At 41.8% G+C, this 24,908-nt stretch overlaps 1 protein-coding gene across 1 annotated transcript in view; it reads left to right on the forward strand.

The window, feature by feature from the left end:
• The first annotated feature begins 1,136 nt into the window (after nt 1-1,136).
• ABCG2 (ATP binding cassette subfamily G member 2 (JR blood group)) overlaps nt 1,137-24,908 on the forward strand; it is a 136,106-nt gene continuing 112,334 nt past the window's right edge. The window contains exon 1 of the mRNA XM_075201921.1: nt 1,137-1,200. The gene's annotated coding sequence lies outside the window, so the exon portion shown is untranslated. The remainder of the gene's footprint in view (nt 1,201-24,908) is intronic.

A 24,908-nucleotide genomic window follows, 5' to 3' on the forward strand; every position in this document is an offset into this window, starting at 1 on the left:
CTCATCAGATGGACAACTCAAGGACCTTGCAAGTATTCCAATACTTTTAATAAAATGCCACATTTACTTGCCAACTTTCCCGGAATTTCCGGGAGACTCCAAATTCCGGATAGGTCTCCTGGACTCCTGGGAGAGCAGACCATTCTCCTGTATCCTTCCTAGTGAAGTGGGCAGGATGGGGGCCTCCATGACGTACTTTTGGCCCTGCCATCTGCAGTAAAATTATGTGATTGTGTCATTTCATCTCGCGCAAAAATGATGCAATCCGCAGTGTCCCGCCCCCCTCCTGTCACAATTCACAAATGCAACCGAGTTTTTAGAAACATCTCTTTGTAACACAAAAAGCTGGCAAGTATGATTTACTTCCCACTAATCAAAAGTGTGGGAACAATTGTCAAACCATTCCCAGGTGTGATTGGTTTAAAAAGTTAGAGGAGGGCATACATAAAGGACTTCCCTTCAGAGTTTACCTCATACAACAATTGTCAGAGCTTGAGTTACATCACGATTTTGACATAATTTATTTACTCTGGATAATAGTTTTTTTTAATCCTGTGGGATATATTGTTTTCAACCAGCTGTGATTTGGAGCATCATAACTGAAATATTTAAATTTAATTTAAAAATAACCCCTTTCTTTCCCTACATTGCATCTGGTGTTTTTCATTTCATAACTGTTGCAAGAACTACTTGGTGATATTCTGGATAACAGGTTTTTGCATAAAGTTCCCCTCCTCCTCCTCCTAGGTATTATATCAAAGGGGTGAGGAATTATGTAAATTCCGTGTTTAATATATAAACCTCAATGCAGAGAAAACTATTTTTAATTTGTTATTTTTCCTCTCTATACAAGCCTTTTATTTGTTCACATAATTCAGAGCTGTCCAATTGAAGGCCTATAATGGCTTCTTTTGTGATCCCCGCCTTCCCTGAAAATTGCATAGGCTCAATTGCATTTTTAGTTATATTTATTCTCAATAATGTATATAAACCATATAGATATACGGCCTTGTTCATATACATACTTGGACAGAACTTTCCAAAACTGGAGATATGATCGTTTGTCACTAGGTGGCGCCGTTTCGGTTCTCATTAGTACTGTGTCACTGGTGATCTCTTTGATTAGTCTGCACGTTGCTAAGGGGAAGAGATGAGATACGAGTGTTACATCACACAGAGGATGTTCTCCAGTAGTTACAGGTAATTGTGTCTCTTTTATTACTATTTGTATATCATGATTTTTCAGACTTTGATCTCCAGTATCTTATAGTGCAAATAAAGAAACTTTTCGACATTAGCAACTCTGTCCCAAAGTGCAGGTACATCTGCTGTTAACCTCTTTACACTGAGTTAAAGATATTTTTTGATATTTTTTGACACCTGCAAACCTGTCTGTAATCCTGCTAAAGCTATCTATGATGTCCATGGGCCCATGTTTTTCTGATAAATTACTTGACCATGCAAATTCACACTCTAATTTCAATCTACTTGCCCTGTCAATTTGGCCCAAACTTATGAAATGCACTAGGTGCAGGGGCAAGGCGTAAGCAATGGTAATATTGTCTAAATTGGTGATTGGCAGCCTGAGACACTTTGGGGGCTGCATGGCATAGTCTTCTAACCTTAAAAAGGTCATATTATCCTTAATATCAGTAATAAGTTAAAGCAAAACATTTAATCAAAGAAAGAGACATTTATCTTTAATAACACCAGCAGGCATTTTAATCAAGTGTTACAAGCTATACCAAACATATCTGACAGTAAACCAGGATGGACTTCAGGTCAGAGGCGGATCTAGACTTTTCTTTTAGGGGGGGTGGATTATCGATTAAACCCGATTCCTCCCCCTCTCCTGTCCCGACTCCTGTAGACCCCATGCCCTACAACACTATGGGGGGAATTCAATTCCCCCCGAAGTACCGCCGCGTTAAACGTATTACCGTTATTACAGTAATATTAACCCGGATTTCTGCTCGCAGCTCCCGGAGCTGCAAGCAAAAAGCCGGCGTTAAAGCTACCGTAATAACGGTATTTACAAGCACTATTAATGTAATAATGGTATTTACACACACTATTACCGTAATAATGGTATTTACACACACTTACCATATTAACGGTATTTAAGCAAATTATTGCCGTAATAACAGTAATAGTGCGCAGGCCGTGTTACTCTTTCAAGTAACGCTGCCAATTGAACTCCCCCCTATGTGTATCGCAAATTAATGTAATTTAGGACAAAATTTGGTCAGATTTGTTCTTTGTTTTATTTTAAGTAAAGCACTATAAAGCTATAAAATCATAACAATAAAAGAAACAAATAACAGATGTCTGTCCCTTGATCGCACTGTGGCCCCCTTCATCGCGCTGTGGCCCCCTTCATCGCGCTGTGGCCCCCTTCATCACACTGTGCCCCCATTCTGCTTTCTCTCAGCTATTCCTCTCTGCGCAGCTCCTCACTGACGGCATCATGATGTGATGATAACGTCACAAAGGGGTGAGGGCGCTGGAGCGAGGCACTGTCCAATCATAGTGTGCACTGCCGGACTGGGGCATGAAGGGCCCACTGGGGACCCATGAAATAATGTGTGCAGTGCCTCAAAGCTTGAGGGGTGTGGCCAGTTACAGGGAAGGGGGGGGTTTAAAGTAACAGTGCCGTTCACTTAATCTTAGTGATTCTAGTTTCCTTTGGTACAGTGTCAGAAAGCAAGAAGAATCACTCAGGCGGCTGTGGCAGTGATTCTTTTTTCCTTCCAACATGATGCATGGGACACATGACAGGTTGAAATGGGGTGGTGCGGAGGCAAATGCAGGATTTCTAGTGGTGGGTTTCCACTCAAACATAATTGGCTATCATTTTAGCCAGTGAGAGACTGCATTCCAACCCCATCCCGTCCTTTTTAACTACACGGACAATGCTGCATGAACTACAGATAGATGCATACAGTTTGCCTTTCAGGAGCACTGCAGTGTGAGGTGGGGCACACTACCCAACTCTTCATGTAGTCTGAAAGTCACCCAAAATAAGAATCATTACAGTTGGCAGACTGTCCTACCTTTTCTTCCAACTCTCCCTTCTCAGTATATGCTTGTCTATACCCTGGAATGTTTCCTATTTGGGAAAAAGATTAAATTAAATATGGAAAGTCTAGCAATGAGTGACCCTCTAGGCGTCCCTTCTCCAAACCAATCAAATCAATAGCATCCACATTTCATAAATAGACCTATTTCCCCCCAACCAGCCCTGACATTAAATATTAAAAAAATATAACTATATCACCACCACCAGCCACAAAATTGAATTAAATTGTTAGCACAACCATTTAATAGACAAAACTGCCCCATAATCCCCCCTTCACCAAAACCAGCTCAGACATTAAATTAATAGTCTTACCATTTGATAAATAGGTTTATTGTCCCAAACCACCCACAAAATCTTGATAATAGCATATACATTTCCCTGCGAGCCCACAGTACATTAATAGAACCCAACCCCACATTAATACTACCCCAAATAACATTAATGCCCCCACCAGCACTTAATATTAATTCTTCTCCAAAAATACTTATCTGCTCTCCACATAGAATGGTGGATTTGTTCTATCTATTCTTCCCCCACCAGATTGCTTCAGTCTCTGAAGTTTTAGTAGAGGGGAGAAAAGGAGAGGAGAGAGAGGGGAACAAAATCAGCGCTCCCCTGCATTCTCTCCAGCAGAGCTGTTTATACATCTCCTCCCAGAACTATTCAGCATCCTAATTCTTTTTATTATAATATGGAATCGCGCTCTCCTCCCAAGGTTTGTGAGAGCTGCACCTGCTAAGGGTATCCCTCCCTTTAGAATAGATCTAGAATTTTATAATGCTGGGCGCTCATCAAATGTTTTACCTAAAAGTGCAGAACCTAGTAATCCAATGATGTTATAAAACCATTAAATAGTAGCTAACATTTATTAAAATACAATAAAAGATATGATCATGTGTTACCATGAATAAATGAATAATGGAATAATGATATGTACATTTAAATGGAATTAATATCACTTTAAATAATAATGTGATCTACACAATAATGTATAAGTTATCAACCTAACTGCATAGAAAGCAGATAAAAGCAATTGACAATTAATAACAATAAATATTCCAATCTCATCAAAAATGATCTCTATCAAAAATTGTCCATGAATCACAGTTCTAATTATCCGGATTGATGACGCGTGCTGCTGAAGATAATTACCCTATATAAATAATAAAATTATAATATAAATATTATCAGTCCTCATGAAGGTTATAAACTTCCGAATCAAAGAGAATCCGTCACGCTTAACATCAATATATCAACAATGATGAATAAATCAGCCTACTAGTTGTATTGTTCCATGCGATATGATACTTGCGGTTTGAAGTTAAACGAGTGTAAGGTCCAAACTTAGCAATAAAATCCAATATATTGTCCCGATGATAAAACAGACATACACAAAAACAACTTGTCCCAAATGGAAAAAGAGAGAGTTCAGCAGCGGGTGATCACGCCGCTGCTGTTAGCGGCTAATGGTGCGTTCCACTGTGGAGCGCAAACGCACTTCCGGTATTGACGTCACTTCCGGATAGTGCTTCAGGCCAATAGAATAATAATGGGTGGAGTCCCAACGCGTTTCGTCCTGCTCCGGACTTTCTCAAGGGCTATTGTGAACGTCTGTAATCCTGTGGTTTAAATATGCTGGGATTGAACCTAATAGGTTCCCAAATCTTTCGTGCCCCAGTCTCTATTCTCCGCATTAAACGGCTCATTGTGAACACAATAAATGCAATATATTTATACTCTTAATGGTTACATCAATCAGCGTGATATTCTTAATATGTTATATGCATCCCCAAAATCGTGCAGCAGTAAACAGTGTGCATAGTCATATTGTAGTTGTCTCAAGTTACCTCATTGCAATGATGTTGATAAATAAATAAAATAAAATCAAAATAAATATAAAAATAAAAATAAAAAAAAATAAAAAAATGTAAATAAATACAAAATAGAATAAAATAATAAAATGATGAATAATAAATATAAAAATAAAAATAAAAAATAAAAAATAAATAAATAATAAAAATAAAAAATAATAAATAATAAAAAAATATATAATAATAAAAAATAGATAAGAAATAAGAAATGAAAAAATGTGAACAGATATACAAATTTTTATATATGAACATTGAATGCATAGCAAAGATTTTCCAATGGAAACAGATTCTGTATACAATATCATAAGGAAACCATTTTTATAGATGACAAGATGTTAAAATAACATATTTTTGTTACGTGATCCTTTTGGACTTAATGGTATATATATTGTACAGTCTAGTCATAGTGGCTCATAATGAAGATTGAGGGAACAAGTATGATATTAGACAGTGATAAGATGACATTTAAGAGGATCCCATGTTCTATAGTCTGATTCCTCTTATGAATTCGCTTCTTTTTTGTCTGGGCATAGTGCAGATAGCAATGGAGAGCGTAAGGGATGGGATTTTTAGACCTCGAGATTTTTATCAAAGAGAACAAACTAATGACTAAAACATACCGAAAAGCGGTTGACGTCAACAGTTTCATCTTGGCAAATAGCAGTCATCATCCGAACTGGCTACGCCGTATACCATTTAGTCAGTTCACTCGTGTTAGACGTAACTGTACAGCAATAGAGGACTTTATTGAACAAGGTAAAGAAATGCAGCAACAATGTCATCTTATCACTGTCTAATATCATACTTGTTCCCTCAATCTTCATTATGAGCCACTATGACTAGACTGTACAATATATATACCATTAAGTACAAAAGGATCACGTAACAAAAATATGTTATTTTAACATCTTGTCATCTATAAAAATGGTTTCCTTATGATATTGTATACAGAATCTGTTTCCATTGGAAAATCTTTGCTATGCATTCAATGTTCATATATAAAAATTTGTATATCTGTTCACATTTTTTTATTTCTTATTTCTTATCTATTTTTTATTATTATATATTTTTTTTATTTTTTTATTTTTTATTTTTTTATTTTTATATTTATTTTTATTTTATTTTATTTTATTTATTTATCAACATCATTGCAATGAGGTAACTTGAGACAACTACAATATGACTATGCACACTGTTTACTGCTGCACGATTTTGGGGATGCATATAACATATTAAGAATATCACGCTGATTGATGTAACCATTAAGAGTATAAATATATTGCATTTATTGTGTGCATAATGAGCCGTTTAATGCGGAGAATAGAGACTGGGGCACGAAAGATTTGGGAACCTATTAGGTTCAATCCCAGCATATTTAAACCACAGGATTACAGACGTTCACAATAGCCCTTGAGAAAGTCCGGAGCAGGACGAAACGCGTTGGGACTCCACCCATTATTATTCTATTGGCCTGAAGCACTATCCGGAAGTGACGTCAATACCGGAAGTGCGTTTGCGCTCCACAGTGGAACGCACCGTTAGCCGCTAACAGCAGCGGCGTGATCACCCGCTGCTGAACTCTCTCTTTTTCCATTTGGGACAAGCTGTTTTTGTGTATGTCTGTTTTATCATCGGGACAATATATTGGATTTTATTGCTAAGTTTGGACCTTACACTCGTTTAACTTCAAACCGTAAGTATCATATCGCATGGAACAATACAACTAGTAGGCTGATTTATTCATCATTGTTGATATATTGATGTTAAGCGTGACGGATTCTCTTTGATTCGGAAGTTTATAACCTTCATGAGGACTGATAATATTTATATTATAATTTTATTATTTATATAGGGTAATTATCTTCAGCAGCACGCGTCATCAATCCGGATAATTAGAACTGTGATTCAAGGACGATTTTTGATAGAGATCATTATTGATGAGATTGGAATATTTATTGTTATTGTCAATTGCTTTTATCTGCTTTCTATGCAGTTAGGTTGATAACTTATACATTATTGTGTAGATCACATTATTATTTAAAGTGATATTAATTCCATTTAAATGTACATATCATTATTCCATTATTCATTTATTCATGGTAACACATGATCATATCTTTTATTGTATTTTAATAAATGTTAGCTACTATTTAATGGTTTTATAACATCATTGGATTACTAGGTTCTGCACTTTTAGGTAAAACATTTGATGAGCGCCCAGCATTATAAAATTCTAGATCCTAATTCTTTTGCATTCCTCGTTCTCTCCAGCACCCCCATTCTCTCTGCTTTCCCCATTCTCCACAGCACACCCATTCTCTCTGCTTTCCTCGTTCTCCCCAGCACCCCCATTCTCTCTGCTCCCCTGTTCTCCCCAGCACCCCCATTCTCTCTGCTCCCCTCTTCTCCCCAGCACCCCCATTCTCTCTGCTTTCCCCATTCTCCACAGCACACCCATTCTCTCTGCTTTCCTCGTTCTCCCCAGCACCCCCATTCTCTCTGCTCCCCTGTTCTCCCCAGCACCCCCATTCTCTTTGTTCCTACCATTCTCCCTAGCACCCCCGTTCTCTTTGTTCCTACCGTTCTCCCCAGCACCCCCATTCTCTCTGCTCCCCTCTTCTCCCCAGCACCCCCATTCTCTCTGCTTTCCCCATTCTCCACAGCACACCCATTCTCTCTGCTTTCCTCGTTCTCCCCAGCACCCCCATTCTCTCTGCTCCCCTGTTCTCCCCAGCACCCCCATTCTCTTTGTTCCTACCGTTCTCCCCAGCACCCCCATTCTCTCTGCTTTCCCTATTCTCCCCAGCACACCCATTCTCTCTGCTTTCCCCGTTCTCCCCAGCACCCCCATTCTCTCTGCTCCCCTGTTCTCCCCAGCACCCCCATTCTCTTTGCTCCCCTGTTCTCCCCAGCACCCCCATTCTCTTTGTTCGTACCGTTCTCCCCAGCACCCCCATTCTCTCTGCTCCCCTGTTCTCCCCAGCACCCCCATTCTCTCTGCTCCCCTGTTCTCCCCAGCACCCCCATTCTCTTTGTTCCTACCGTTCTCCCCAGCACCCCCATTCTCTCTGCTTTCCCTATTCTCCCCAGCACACCCATTCTCTCTGCTTTCCCCGTTCTCCCCAGCACCCCCATTCTCTCTGCTCCCCTGTTCTCCCCAGCACCCCCATTCTCTTTGCTCCCCTGTTCTCCCCAGCACCCCCATTCTCTTTGTTCCTACCGTTCTCCCCAGCACCCCCGTTCTCTTTGCTCCCCCCGTTCTCCCCAGCTGCCCCGTTCTCTACATACCAACAACAACAAATCTGAAAAAGCAGTTTACTTATCTCTTTGCATTTTATCCCTTATTGTCTCTGTTGCTTCCTTCTGGCTTCTCTCAGTCCGATCCTCTTCCTGCTCACTGACATCGTTTGACATCAGCTATTCTCTGTCAAGGAGCTGGTTAGAGAGCAACAGGACAGAGGTGATTCTCCTGCGGGTGGGACCACATGTGGAGGGGGGAGGAGTCAGTGGCTGAGGCTGGACCAAATGGCAGGTAGCCGCGGCGTCCCCCACCGCTGTCCTACAGCCCTGCCTGTCAGGTTCAACTCTTTTTCGGGTCCTCTCAGCTAATGAATGACAGTGCATCAATGCCATGGTTAGTGTTGCTGGTGCAAGGAGCAGTGCACAGTGTGGGTGATACCTTTAGGCAGTTCAATCCTGGTAGGGTGTTCCTGGCAGTATACTAGGGGGGGGGATTGCCCCAATCGCCCCCCCCCCCCCCCCCAGGATCTGCCCCTGCTTCAGGTGGCCCTAGAGTCGCCTGTTTCCCATTACTGGCCCAAGTGATAATATTTGTAAAGTAATAGGGCAAGTAAAAACTACAAATGCAAGGAACTACTACATCTTCAGTCAACACATACACAATTGGATTTACCTATTTCATACTTGTCTACAGTACAGTACCACTTACCTTCAAGGTGAGGTAGTATAAAATATGGTGGGTGATCATCAACTTGTTGATGACTGGCGGTACCAGCACTAGCGCACACAGCACATGGGGAAAACAACCTAGTGCTGAAAGCACTAGAGCTCTTTTCACACCCCTGGTGCAGAAGGTGTAGTGTATTAAAGAGTTACTGTATATACTCGAGTATAACCTGACCCGAATATAACCTGTGGCACCTAATTTTACCACAAAAAACTGGGAAAAACTTATTGACTCGAGTATAAGCCTAGGGTGGGAAATTACTTGCTTCTTTTAATAAACTCAGGCTCCCAAAATGTCTCCAAACGTACCAAAAAAATCAGCAACCATATTAATAAGGTGTATATACCGTGTATGGGATAGCAGATGCCACAATTTGGAAAATATTGGAGAGGATATGTTTGTCATTAATAATTACTAGATAAACTGCTCACCCCAGGTACTGCGCCCGTCTCCTACTAGGCTGTCTTTAGGGCAGTACACACATCTTGCATCTCTTTCTCATTGACGAGGAGCTCTGGATGTGTCCCTTTGTGTTTACTCTCCTCTGTGCCTGGTAGGGAGGGAGGGAGGGATTTTCTTCAGCCCTTAACTTCCACAGTGGAACACATGTGCTACCACTAACAGGAAGTTCGGCATTTGGAACCAAGTTTGCGTTCCAAATGCTGAACTTCCTGTCAGTGGAACGCACATGCATTCCACTGCGGAAGTTAAGAGCTGAGGGACCAGAGAACAGGGACTTACTCGAGTATAAGCCGAGGAGGGCTTTTTCAGCATAAAAATGTGCTGAAAAAGTCGGCTTATACTCGAGTATATACAGTAATTCATATACATGTATTTTTTGCTGGTTCACTACTGGTCCCAGTAATGCTTTCCAGGCCTTCTTGGCTATGCTGACTCCTGTAGAACTACAAATGCCAGTATACCCATGGCTGCCATAGCATGCTGGCACTTGTAGAACTACAAGCACATGCATGCTCTGGCATCTACTGGGACTGGTAGTGGAGCAGTAAATAAACACAGACACAGTGAAAAAGTCCTTTATTAAAAGGAGACTACTTTGACACATGCCATATTTTCTCCATGTATTACTTGCCTAAATCGATGGGGGGTCCTTGTCTTTCTTTCAGCTAACAATCCATTGGAATAAAAAACAAAACACATGAATGACAAACTGCCCCTTGCTGACACGCACCATGAATTACAGGCTGTCTGTCAGCTTCTATAAATACAGAGTGGCTTCGCTCTGTCTGGTCAGAGTGTGGGACAGCCACTGTGTATTGGTTAGGTTATGGTTAAAGTATGCACCCTAGCATTTATTGGCTTTTTGGAAAGGGGGACATGCTTTTTTGTTTTTTACAAAAATATTTTATTTTTTAAACATCTAGCAAGGTCAGTGCTGATTGTCATCAGCAGATAACTTGCACTATATCTGCAGTTGTCTTGACCTCCACATAGGTAACAAGTACGTGAACAAGCCTTTTCTGTAGTTGGCCATCTTTGAATCTCTCTTCCCCTTCCCCAGTTCTGCATCTTTAAATGTACAGAGCAGTGTAAGATGCAGAGGGATTTTTTATATGCTGTATGAAAATGCATTAAACCTCATGTACTTAACTCCTGTTTTATATATTTCACAAAAGAGTGAAAATGGGCAGGTAGAGCATGAGGAGGGAATTGTCTTTGTATGGAGCCCGGTAGACAAGAGTGAAAATGTGAGTTTTGAGGGAGCGTTTGAAACATTTCAGGTTGGGCGTTAATCTGATTGGGTTCCAAATGTGGGGAGCAGTGAGGACAAATTCCTGAAGGTGGGAGTGTGAGGTGGGGACAGGTGATGAGGAGAGGCAAAGGTCATCAACGGAATATACTGGGCGAAGTAGGGGAGTATTTCTTGATAAGGTTGGAAATGAAGGAAAGGGGAGGCATTAAAGAGTGCTTCATAAGTGAGGGTAAGGAACTTGAATTGTATTCTGGGGCGAATGGGGAGTCAATGAAGTCTTTTACAGAGAGGCATAGCAGAAGCGGAATACTGGGAGAGGCAAATTAGTTGTGATGCCGCATTCAGCAAAGATTCCAGGGGGAGCAGATGTTTTTCAGTCAAAATAGAGAGGAGAAGATTGCAATAATCAAGAGGGGAGGGGACAAGAGCATGGATGGGCGAATATTGCTAATGTTGCGAAGATGGAGTTTGAATATCAGTTATTCTCTTCTCCCTTCTCACAAACACAAATTCTAGAAATCATACAACCATCTGCTTTCTCTCTCTCATTTCTCCTGCTTTTGGCAGCATGGGATATTTCTCCAAACTCTGGAAGGCCCATTGTCTCACATGTTCTTCACTTTTTTCTTACTAGTCCACTTTCCCTTCTCATGTTCAGTGTGCAATAAACTTATTTCTGTCCATGATTTATTAGTCTCTAACTCTATAAACCTCACTGAAACCTGGTCACTAAAATCAGTAATTCAGAATGTGCTTCCCCTGCTACCTTTCCCTAGGGTGATTTCCATTTCAGTCACACTCCCAGACCTGTGAACATGTAGTGTGGTGGGCTAGGACATTTTATTTACTTGTTGCAGCCATCTATAATTACTTTGCTCCTCGCTAATCACATCTAGACCATTTATTTGTTTAATTCCCGCACTCTCTTTAAATCTCATTTGCAACTTTACCATCCCCATTTGTGACCGGCATTTCTCTTATGGACTTACTCATTTGACCACATATGAAAATGGTCACTTATGATCTCACCTTGTCTTTATCCGCCTTTGTTCTTTTTTAAACATCATCAACTTCCCTCTCTAATATAAATTTTTTTATTATATAACTTCTTCATTACATTTGACTCCCCTCCTTGAATCAGGGGTGCTGAGAGGGAGATTTGGCGGGTACACAGTACCAGGGCCTAGGCCTAGATTTCAGAGGGGGCTTAGACTGTATTCTTGATCTTGAGCCGTGAATAGGCAGTGCATTCCCATTTACATTACACAGACACATTGTTTTGTTGTGCACATGCAGAGGCCCCGCCTCCACATCTACTACCCTCCTATATGGCCACATGTAAGCATCACATGAGAGATTCTCCTCCTACTTCCTCTAGTGATCAGCTGAAGTATTGTGAGTGGCTTCATCTAAGTTGCACAGTGACAGGCCTGGTCTAGTAGTGTAGGAAGTGGTTCGAGGCTCCCTTCCAAATGGGTATCTGGTGTAAAAGGTATGGCCGACCCCTGACTCCTTTCCCTCCACCCCATGTGTCTGTCTCTATCACCCCCTATCATCCCTGTTTCTCAAAGTATGTTTTGAGATGCTCTGTACCAGCAGTACAGAAAACATGCTATGTATAAATATTCCCATAGATACTATATGGACACCCAGCTTTGTACACACTGACATGGAGGTATTTAATACACAGTGACAAAAAGCCATATATCATACCTCCAACTATCCCGATTTTAGGGCTATGTCCCGCTGTCCTGCCCAGGAACATGCTTGTCCCCAGGTGGAAACTTTGAGGAAAAGGGAGATTTCTAATGGGTAGCTTAGTGCTTTACAGAGCTAGGCAGCCCTATTGAGGCGTGGTTATGCCCATATCGTGATGTGGCCATGCCCTGTCCCACTTCCCGGGACTAAAATGTTGTGATGTATGCATATATATATATATATTATATACACTGTCAGGGTGAGAGCATAAATCTGATATGATGAAATAGAATATTGGATGTCATGGCCCAAATAAGACATTGCATTGATACATAAATGAACCTGATTTTCAACTCAGATAAATGTGTGACCAAATGTTTTTAAAAAGGAAACAATTAGCCCAGTAGGAGGTAATTAAGCTAGGCAATCCCTTTGTGAGGACACCAGTTTAAGATATGCAGATCAGACATCCATTGTTTTTGATCATGTATTCCACTAGCTATTGACTTCCTTTCAATAGATATTGTAAACACAAACTAACCACTAGGTGTAAATTGGAGAGCCATATGCCTAGGTGAGAATCTTGGAATCCTGTAAAACCTGTAGGCTCTTTATGCAGGTATATAGAAATATGAACTTGAAAGGAAATGCCTTCATTTTTCATATTTTGGAAAATCCCTCTGCCACTCCGTACTGAGGGGCAAAAACCACACAAGGGTTTTAAAATATTGATACCAATTATACAGGGAACAGCCATAGTATTTCAGGTTGAGATCGGAATAGTTTTGATCAAGCCCTAGGTGACGCCCAAGGGACATTTCCGCCCCCACATTAGCATTCACACTGCCCTTGTGAATGCCGTCCCATTTGAGTTTGCTTAAAAACCTGTGTTTTGAAGGGACAGGTTGTCAGCTTCTTGGGGATCAATCTAATTGAAGGACTGTCCACCTTTACTGCCTGCCGCAGTCATACAGATTATTATATGTAAGTGATGCTCTGTATTTACATCCCATTTGTTTTTATAACTGTTTGCAATTTTTTACTTGTATGTCAAATCTTTATCTAACTGTTTTTTTTTATTCTCTGTAAGCATTGTACTTTTTGTATATTAAATCTAAAATGTAATAGTTCTGTCCTTATTGCTCTAAACGAATCCATTGCCTGTTTAGAAGAGACAGATTGCATGGCTGGATTAACTCTTTAGAAACCAGTGTGTGAAGGGTTAACTGTTTAGCTACCAGGGCACAGAGTGTGCACAGTTGGGTGATTAAGTCATAGGTTTGCTACAGGCCTTATACGTAGCTGGTGGCAGTTGCTGAGAGGTGTGAAGCGTGTGTCTGTGTTGGGAAAAGGGACCAGTGAAATCTGTAGCCTTAGAGAGAGGTGAGCGTGAGATTTGGGTTGGAATCCTGTGTTCCCTTACAGTAAGCTTCCAAGTCACAAGTGCGCAGAGGGTTGTTTGTAACAGATAAAGGGGTTCAGGAGCGGTTTCCTGACAAAATAGAGGTGATCTAATATATATAAGCCTAGCGGCGTGTGTTAGTGTGTGTGTGTGTGTGTGGAAAAAACTATTTTCTCAGAAAGGGCTCATCCAATTGACCTGAAATTTGGTATACTGACATTATTTGACAAAAAAATGATAATAGTGAAGTCAGTTAACTTCTATCATCCCCCATTCCCCCGTGGGAGGGGTAGTAATGGCTAAATTTACCAGTTGAGGGCTCAAACTCTTGACCGTGTGGGTATTTATTTACCAGAGCCTGTGTTTGGTCATGGACAATTGTATGTCGCATTTTCACGAGTACGGAGAAGCAGTGATGTGAAAGTGCAGGTTATGAATACTGCCCTTCAAGGAAGACTGATTGAGCACAGCGATAAGGTGTTTAGCAGAAACGTTGTGTATCGAGAGGTTTTAGAATAGTAAGACGATGGAGATTAAGGATGTGGCGATGAAGATGAAGGATGAGGTGATGGAGAAGACTGATGAGGTGGTGACATGTGGACAAAACCACGTTAAAAAAGGGCGCTTACGTCAGGAAGTAACGCTCTTCCCCTTAGGAGGCCTGGCCTAGCCCCAAATGCATGACAAGAACCTTTTTAACACCTTAAGTAGCTTGATTTGACTAGAATGCATGAGTATCATGCACGGGTTAACTTGTATATTGTATGACTGTTGGAATATATGATCAGATATCTAATCGGACATTAGGTAGAGGGGCTTATCCCTGACATACACACACACTAACACATACCTATATACACACACTGACAGTTCTGAATACTATACACACACTGACATAAGTAGTATATATACATAAACAGCCACTGGCATATACTCGCACATATACGAGGTATGTCTATTAAATAATGAGACTGAGATTCCACCTAGTAAACCAAGCAGTTAGAACCGGTTATAACTGCATACATATTAACCTTGTATACATATTAACCCTGCATACATATTAACCACCGGTCTGTACCTGCATGGCAAGCTGCAAGACTCTATGACGGATAGTTGATTGTGAGTTGCCATTTAGATTGGTTGTGTTTTCTGTAGAGTGCCGAAAAAATTCTAAGTTGAACAACATGTCAATTTGAAATTTTTAGTAAATGTGCACAAAACACCAACAGAATGTTTTGAAATGCTTACTACGACCTATGGGAATGACGACTGCCTGTCTGGTACGCGTGTGTTTGAGTGGCACAAAAGATTTAACGAGTGACGTGAGAATGTTGAAGATGATGAACGCCCTGGATGACCTTGCACTTCAAGAACCAAAGAAAATGTAGAAAGAATCAGTCAGATTGTTTGAAAAGACCGCCAACTTGAATGATAGCTGAATCCGTGAACATTGACAAAGACACCATATGGAAAATTTTGCGTGAGGCTGTTAACATGATGAAAGTTTGTGCAAAGATGGTCCCAAGGGTTCTCACACCAGAACAAAAAGAACGTCGTAAAGAATGTTGTGTTGACATTCTGCAGCAACTTGACAGAGATCCAAACCTGTTTCATAAAGTAATCACTTGTGATGAGACCTGGATCTTCCAGTACGATCCTGAAACCAAAAGACAGTCAATGCACTGGAAAACACCATCATCACCAAGAATGAAAAAAGCTTGTCAAAGCAAGTCAAAATTCAAAGCAATGCTCTTTGTTTTTTCGATATCAAGGGTGTAATTTTGGAAGAATGGCTTTCAGAAGGCACAACAGTTAATCAGCATTATTATAAGGAAGTTTTGCAAAAGCTGAGAGTCAAAAAGAAACGGCTGCAACTGTGGAAAAATGGTTTCTTTCTTCACCAGGACAATTCGGCTGCTCACACAGCACTTTCTGTGAAGCAGTTTTTGACTGACAAACATATTACTACACTTGAACATCCTCCATATTCGCTCAATTTAGCACCTTGCGATTTTCATCTTTTCCCAAAAGTTAAATCAGTGCTTAAAGGGACACATTTTGAGTCAGTTGATGCTGTAAAGAAGAAAATGGCAGATATGATGAAACAAGTGACAGAAATTGATTTGCTCCATGCCTTCCACCAGTGGAAAACAAGACTACAGTGATGTATTAGTGCAAATGGGGAGTATATTGAAGGGGACAAACATTAAATTTGTAATACCAATAAATAAAGGCGAGTTATTTAGTAGACATACCTCGTACATACTATATACACACGTATATAGTCACTGACTCAAACACACACACTTGTTTTTATTGCATTAATGTGAAGGAGGATTGCTCCTCATCTGACTTGTCACACTGTAGCTGGACTGGCTCTTAAAAGAAACAGATAGGTACATGACTGAGGCAAAAGTTAAAACCATCAGACACAAGATTTGCATCGTACCGTACGGATCAATGTCCATTTTGTCCAAATTCTTGCCTTTCAATTCGGCAAGTCTGCCACTCTCGAGAGCCATTAAAAGTTTGCTGACCTTGACAAGTTGAAGGGTATCTTTTGGGAGGCGGTAATACTGCCAGTGCACCCTGATGTTGTGGACTTTTGAAAGAGTGGCAGCATGCTTTTGAAGCTTCATGGAAGACAGTGTGTTGGGATGTTTGGCCCTACACTCTCAGGCAAACAGGCGTATGCAATCGGAGCCTCTGAAGTGTGACAAGGCAGCTGGGCTGGCAAACATATAGATTTTTGGGTAGCCACTCCATATTCTTCATGCTTCTCTGCGAGACGTTCCATTGCGTCTTACATGGCTGGTGTCAGCATAATGGGGACTTTTCCTCACTCGTTTTCCCCTGATTTCAATCCTCGTCAAGTGCTGGGAGAGCTTCCTCTCAACCTTCTTTCTTTGCAAACTGTGCCCGATCTTCAGTACCAGCGACGGTGTCTTAAATGTAATTGTCTCTTCGTCATAGCCAGCTCCCAGCTTCACAACATCTACTACATGCAGAAAGTTTGATGGGATGGTAAAGTTTTCCATCCTCTCCAAAGTGGTAGCTCTTCTGGCCTGTAACGGTAGCCTGCCCATTTCTCTAAGCTTCTGATGGGTGTCCTCGAGCATGCCAACATCTGAACTGACCCGGTTGAAGAGATGCTATCCCATCTGCATGATGCATAGGTCATTTTTTGACTGAGAGTAAGATTTCAATTTCATCTGGGGTCATGTTGCTGAAGAGCTTCTAAAAGCCACCACTATTGTCGCGTGGAACAGGCAAAGGAGCACAGAGACTGGACTATGTTTTTGTCAGATTTGTTGTTCCTTCGGTGTAACGTACATCTCTTCATGTGTTGCCACAGGTATTTGTCTGCAAATAAGCCTTAGCAGACTGCACAGTGCATGAAGCCTTTGACATCCTTCTCTTTGCCTGCATGTTTGCGTGGTATCAGAACGCCTCATCTTATCCTTATCGCCTCAGCGTTGTACGCAAAATTTTGCACCTTTCTTTCGAGTACTTGGGGAATTTCTTGGCCCAGTTTACTTCAGTCTCATTACGCTGAAAATGCTCCATATGACGGGCTATTTTTGACAGGTGCGTCTCACAGTACAGGCAGTACTGCTTTTTTTTTTAAAAAAAAATTATACTTCCTGGAGTCATCATCTTTCTGACCTTCTGTGTTTAAAAGACCACTCCCATCAGGTTGAGAATGATCATGCATGAAACACATCTATGGGTAACTACACTTTGTTCCACCACTGGTCAGTGGCACATCAATGCTGGTGTTTGAACCACTCTCAACTGAAGTGTGAGGGGCATACTCCTCTCCACCGCTCTGCGGGCTATAGGAGGAGCCACCGATGGGCTGTGTCATGCTCCACTGTCCCCACTTTACTTTCAGCAGCAGCGGGATGCAACCGTGTCTAAGCCCTGTTTGGTGTAAAAGGGCAGGAAAGCTGCCAGATTTTTATGCAGAGTATATTAGCACGGTCCCCTGCATTGACTAGCATTGGTAAGCTTTGTGGGAACCTCATTTTTTTATGGCCCCACTACGGACAAGTGTAGGAATGCAAGTATACACCCACTTCCCTTTACTTCCGCTGTCCTGCCTCCAGAAAAGGTGAGTAGAAAAAATGATTTTCATTTAAATAGTTTTATTTGCCATAAAAAAATGGTAGTAAGGGAGCTCACAGTGTGCTCAGGTGCCTTCCACGCTTTCCTTCAGCCAGAGAAATTTGAAGTTGGCTGCTGATAACTGCAGCACTGCTGCTACTAGTGCTATTAGTATTTGCACATGTTAGATCTAAAATTCTGATACAAGTTTGCCTGTGGTGTCAAGTATATCTGGAAGCGCTTCAATCAGCTGGAGAGAATAGACACAGACCAAGTTTTGTATACAAGGAATATTCTCTGTTTATTGATATCAAGATACAAGTTTTTAAAGCCTACTGAATATATGAATCTTTCGTCATAAGTATACAATAGTCTGTGGTATGCGCACAGGGCCGGATTAAGGGAATGGAGGCCCCTGGGCTAAGGGGGCTTCCATTCCCCCGTGAGGGCCCCCCCCAGTGAGCCGAGCCCCCCCCCCCCCCCGGTGAGCCGAGCCACCCCACTCCCACCCCCCAGGGCACTTACCACCTTCTCCTGGCAATGCAGTCCTTCCCTGGCGCGCTGTACGCTCTTTACTGAGGAGGTCTTGTGAGAGTGAGACTCGCGAGATCTCCTCAGTAAGGAGACTACAGCGCGCCGGGGAAGGACCGCAGTGAAAGTGCTCAGCAGCATTGATCGCGCCGGGGGCGCCCCCACCCCCGACCAATCAATACTGCTGTTGAGCACTTAAAAGGCCCCCCTGGATGCCCGAGGGCCCTGGGCTGTAGCCCAGTTAGCCCTATGGTTAATCCGGCCCTGGATGCGCAGCTGATTAACTATCTCACGTATTCTTGAGGTGTTTACTTTCTCTCCCTTCTCAGGACAGATGTGTCAATTGTTCTTATCCCAAGGGGTGCTGGAGGTTTATCTCCTGTCTGCCATGTCCAACGTCATGGGTACAGCTCCCACACTACGAGCTGAAAATGAAACTACCTATTGTTCACAAATCTTGCTACATTCTTACAGGAGTTCTCTATGTCAGCTTAACCTCAAGGCCGTGGGCTAACATCTTCCAAAACTGCATTTCAGCAGAAAAATGAATAATCTCTCTTAGCAAATAATATATCTATGCGTTACAAAAATGGCTGAACAAAGGCTTTATAAGGGCTTAACAAAAAAATCATATTTAACACACGTAATAAATAAACCTATTGCACTCCCTAAAAACCTCTAAAACACTAAATAATTAGCATTCTCACTCCCCAGACTCAGCCACTGATTAAATTGTTAGACCCAAAACCACCCCTGCATTAATTTATCCCATAGGCGCCACCATCACTCCACCAATAAATTAATATATTAATATAATGATAGATTCTATTAAATTTATCTATATTGCTAAAGTAATTCAAAACTATCTGTGTCCACCACTGGTGATAGATTTACAAGTACACGTATTCTTTTGCATGTAGAGCCTCCAAGTGGAATTTTGGGCACAGTACAGCAATTTCTTGGGGCGCCCTCCATAGTTGGCCATAATTAATAGTGACCCATGTGTGTCCTGTCAAAGGGTGAGTGTGAAGAGCACTAGGCCAGCAAATAACTTGTATTGTTGCATACACCATCGACAGAAGTGTGCAGTGAAGTCCTGAGTTTCAGGACAGTGGGACAGTGCCCTAAAAACACTACATATGTACTGGAAGGTATGTAGATGTTATAATGAAAAAAATTAAAACACACACAAAACACATATACAAGCAGAGGGGCACCTTTTCTCAGAATAGTTACAATTAACCTGTCTATTCGCATACTATTACTACCCGTAGTGAGAACATTCAGTGCAACCCCCGACCTTGGCTCCATGGGAATTATCTTTGCTGCAGGGATTGGCTAAAATCTTAGCCAAAGTGTGCCAGTTGTGCATTTAGATAGAGAGAGATTACATACAGTATTTATTATTATTATTATTATTATTATTATTATTATTACTAGTATGGAACAACAAATAAACATTGATATTATGCCATATAGGGGCATATTCAATTCTCAGCGGAAACACAGAAAATCTCGCGGTCCGCGCACGATTACCATAATAACGGTAATCGTGCGTGGAAAAAACGTTAATACGGTAATTTTCTCGCTGGATTTCAGCTCGCAGCTCCCTGAGCCGCGAGCTGAAACCCAGCTAACTATTACCGTATTAACGGTAATAGTTTTTCCGCGGCGCGGAAAAAAACCAATTGAATATGCCCCATAGTGTCCTTAAACAATATTATGTCACACAGTAGTGACCTAGTTCAATTTATGCCACATTGTTCAATTTATGCCGCAATTCATATTATGCCACACAATAATGCTCCCAAATCATATTATGCCACACAGTAAAGCCCCCAAATCATATTATGCCACACAGTCATCCCTCATGCCTCATTCCTCCCTGATGCCTTATTCATCTCTCAAGCATCCCTCATGCCTCATTCCTCCCTCATGCCTCATCCCTCCCTCATGCCTTATTCATCTCTCAAGCATCCCTCATTCCTCATCCTTAATCCCTGCCTCATTCCTCAGTCATCCCTCGTGCCTCATTCCTCAGTCATCCCTCGTGCCTCATTCCTCAGTCATCCCTCGCGCCTCATTCCTCAATCATCCCTCGCGCCTCATTCCTCAGTCATCCCTCGCGCCTCATTCCTCAGTCATCCCTCGCGCCTCATTCCTCAGTCATCCCTCGCGCCTCATTCCTCAGTCATCCCTCGCGCCTCATTCCTCAGTCATCCCTCGCGCCTCATTCCTCAGTCATCCCTCGTGCCTCATTCCTCAGTCATCCCTCGCGCCTCATTCCTCAGTCATCCCTCGTGCCCCATCCATCCCTCGGGCCTCACGCCTCATCCATCCCTTGGGCCTCACGCCTCATCCATGCCTCACGCCTCATCCATGCCTCACGCCTCATCCGTCCCACACGCCTCATGCTTCATCCATGTCTCATGACTCGTCCATGCCTCACGGTTCACGCCTCATCCATCCCTCACGCCTCGGCCATACCTCATGCCTCATGCCTTGTCCGTGTCTCACACCTCAGTAATCCCTCACGCATCCCTCATGCCTCACCCATGCCTCATGCCTCAGTCATCCCTCATGCCTCTCTGTTAAAAATGGCAAGCTGCGCAATTAACTAAGCTGTGCTCAAAAATGGCTCCTGCGTTCTTCGTGCAGTTCCTCTGGGTGGCAGGATATCGGCAGCACCCCCCCAATGGGCGGTTCTTCTGATCCCACATGATTGAACATCAAAACACAGGAGAGTAGAAACATGCAGGTGCAGCGAGTCACAGCCATGTCTGGGCTCTCTGTATTTAGCAAAAGTGCTCGGGACCAGGGTTATCTAAACAGCATTGTGGGCCCCTGGGCACAGCAGTGCATCGGGGCCCATAGATGTGTGTAAAAAATATATATAAAACCACAAAAGGTAATTTTTATTTATTTTTTGGTCCTGTCTAGGGCCCCCTTTCCCGCTGGGCCCCCGGGCACCTGCCCATCATGCCCAGTCGGAAAGACGGCCCTTCTCGGGACCAGCTGTTCTATTGGATCCGTCGTAACAATGAAGCGGGCGGGGCTGTCAAGCGTTGGGGGCAAGTCCGATGCTGTCTGCAACTTCCTTTACTTCACTAATTATAACACTAGAATATTAATTAATGTTCTCAATTCCAGCCTTAACTATTGTTACATCCTACTTATTTGCTTTCTATTAACCAAACTGGCTTCACTTCAGTCCACATTCTAATAGTTTTTCTTCTCTCAGACAGTCTTTGCAGTGGCTGCCTGATTCTTCTAGGAAGCAATCCAAAATACTGATTTTCATTTACAGTGCCATCCATAATTCTGTACCCATTTTATGTATACTTGCCTACTCTCCCGGAATTCCCAGGAGGCTCCCGAATTTCGGGGAGTCCTCTCGGGCGAGTAGGCAAACCTCCTGGATTTGCCGAAATTCACAGCATTGAATGGCGGGGACGGGGCTTAATCGTGTCATTAAGCCACGCCCCCGCTGTTCAATGCAGTGAATTTCAGGGGCTATCCCATGTCACAGGGGGAGAAGTTTTGAAAGTTGGCATGTATGATTTTATCACCATCTCCTCAGAATTCTCCCATGCTGCACCAGTTCTCTGGAATATACTTCTTGCGACAGTGAGACTAGCCTCCAACCTTCAAAGCGTTAAGCATGCTCTAAAAACATCTTGTCAGGGACCCTCATCAAAGTGCCTAAATACCCTGGTGTTAAAACCTTTAGTTTACTGGTAGACGACCATATCCCTAACACTTACACAACTTTTCATTTACAAAAGTCACACTACATCCTCTTGTCTGTGTTACTGTATTTCCTATCCATTTTGCACCTCCATTTCTGTGTTTTCATAGAACCTATCTGGGTGACTGGATATTTTACACTGTAATCAGATGTGGCTGGTCCACTGTACTCAGATGTGGCTGGTCCACTGTACTCAGATGTGGCTGGTCCACTGTACAAAACAAGCACTTCTGCCTTATCTTTTTACCTTTTTCTCGGTTAGATTGTAAGCTCTAGTGAGCAGGTCCCTTTTACAGTTAATGTTTTATTTGTTTTTCCCGATTGTACAGTGCTGATAATGCTAATAATATGTCAAAGGCTGTGCATAACTGAGCTGAACAATATACATGAATGAACAGGAATGTTTATAAGTCACTAAATAAATGCACCATACTCTCTGGCTCCTCTGCCACCAGCAGGCGCGGGCTGGCAAGTTTCAGCCCGGGGGGGGCGCTCAGGCGGCCGCATCGCGTGTCATGTGATGCGGCCGTCTGTGTACTGACGTGGCTGCATCGTGTGACACGGGGGGGGGGGGGCTTCGGCCGGTCCGAACAGCCGTTTGACTGAGCCCCCCCGGCCCAGCCTGCCCCTGGCCACCAGTTGCCTCTTTGAAACTAAGTTGCATTTCTAAATCACACAGTGATTGACAGCTTGGCAGACTTGCTCTACAGAATGCACTGTTTGGATTGATTCATACACAAGGGTAGGACCAGATTTTTGACCTGTATCTGTCTTAAAGATATGCGAGACATAATACATTTATGATGGCACTCATTGACGAACAGCCCTGGAACTGAGAATGCCAAGGTAAATATGTAAGGAAGGAAGATGAAAATGCATATTATTAAAAGTAAATTGACACTAATATTTCAATCTGTCCAACTCAAATTTATTAAGCCTAAAGGAAATGAAAAATATACAGAACATCAATTCCTAGTTAGTGCCACCAAACAGTAAGCACTCATGGGATAACACCATACCAGTAGATGGTTCCAGCATCAGTGTACAATAATTAATGTATACTAAATACTGTAAAAATAAGGTAAAAACAAAAACACATCTCATAAACAGGAAAGTAAGGCAAAAAAGAGTAAGATTTCTACTGGACAAAATCATGTTACAGTGCAAGGGGTGCAAATTAGTTATTTTGCACATAAGATTCTTACTGGCTGTTTTTTCATGTAGCACACAAATACTTGATAGCTTTATTCGTACACTGAAATTTAAAGTTGATCTAGAACATTCCTTACCCCAACTATAAATCTACCATTGCATTTTAAATTTGCCTCCCCCCTCCAATGTAACATAGTTTTGCCAATGTGCAATGTTACTCATTCTTTGATTTACTTTCCTTAATGAATCAGGCCCAGAATATCTAGCCTAACAAGGGGCCTGATTCATTAATGATCTTAACTTAAGAAACTTCTTATTTAAGTCTCCTGGACAAAACCATGTTACAATGCAAGGGGTGCAAATTAGTTTTCTGTTTTGCACATAAGTTAAATACTGACTGTTTTTTCATGTAGCACACAAATACTTGATAGCTTATTTGTACACTGACATTTAAAGTTGATATTTGTGTGCTACATGAGAAAACAGTCAGTATTTAACTTATGTGCAAAACAGAAAACTAATTTGCACCTCTTGTATTGTAACATGGTTTTGTCCAGGAGTCTTAAATAAGAAGTTTCTTAAGTTAAGGTCCTTAATGAATCAGGCCCAAGGTGAATATGCAAGTACTAGATATCTTAAACGCATTAGAAAATATCACAAGCAAACAAATGTTAATATTAATGAAAATGTATTATCAGGCAAAAGACTGCACATATTCTAAAATTAGAAGGGGATAGAGGAAGTATTAAAGATTTACAATCCGATGATACAAACCCTTAGGGTGTAATGTATGAATTCATATTTCTAGAATATGTATTTCCTTCTTTAGAGACAACTTGACGAATTGGTGGCAGTGAGTCTGGAAATGGAGACAGCTGATTTTACAGCTGTTGAACGTCTTTAAAGTGCTGCAGAACAGGAAGTGCTGTTGCATAATTCCTAATGATCTATTTATGCTAGTTAATGATAGCCTTAGATTTTTGAGTAGTTTCTCCCATATAAACCAAACCACAGCGGCATTGTAAGAGATGTAGTACTACCATCATGTAAAGAGCTAATGTGTTGTACCCTGCAGTGACCACTCAGCAGTAAATTTTGATCAGTCCAGTACAATTTAGACCAGTGATGGACAACATAATAAACTTTTAAGGGCTGTATGTGCGGCCCTCTAATCTTCAAAAGGGTTGCACATATCCTTAATCTCAGTAATATGTTAAAACAATACATTTAATAAAAAATGACACACCCCATGCCCTTAGAAAAAAATCCAACATGTACTGTAAAATAACATTCAGGTTTCTCAAAGTGTCACTCACCTCTCCACTCACCAAAAATACCCACAAAAGTACTAATACCAACCATTTACCCTAAAATGCCCCCCCCCCCCACACCTCTGAAATTCCACATTTATCTCAAATTTCATGCAAAATGCTCCTTAAATCCCCAGTACATCCCACACTGAGAGTACCAGTGACCCGCTACTTACCTAATGACTAATAAAACCCTTTCAAAAATTGGTTAATTTGCTTTAAAGCAGTACGCAGGAATAATCTTTCCTGCAGAGGTAAAAGGGAAACCAGCAACACTCTACAGCTCATATGAACTCTCCTGTCCTAAAGGCAATTTTTATCATTGGACC

This window comes from Mixophyes fleayi, chromosome 1 (assembly GCF_038048845.1).
Source record: "Mixophyes fleayi isolate aMixFle1 chromosome 1, aMixFle1.hap1, whole genome shotgun sequence".
Classification (NCBI taxonomy): domain Eukaryota; kingdom Metazoa; phylum Chordata; class Amphibia; order Anura; family Limnodynastidae; genus Mixophyes; species Mixophyes fleayi.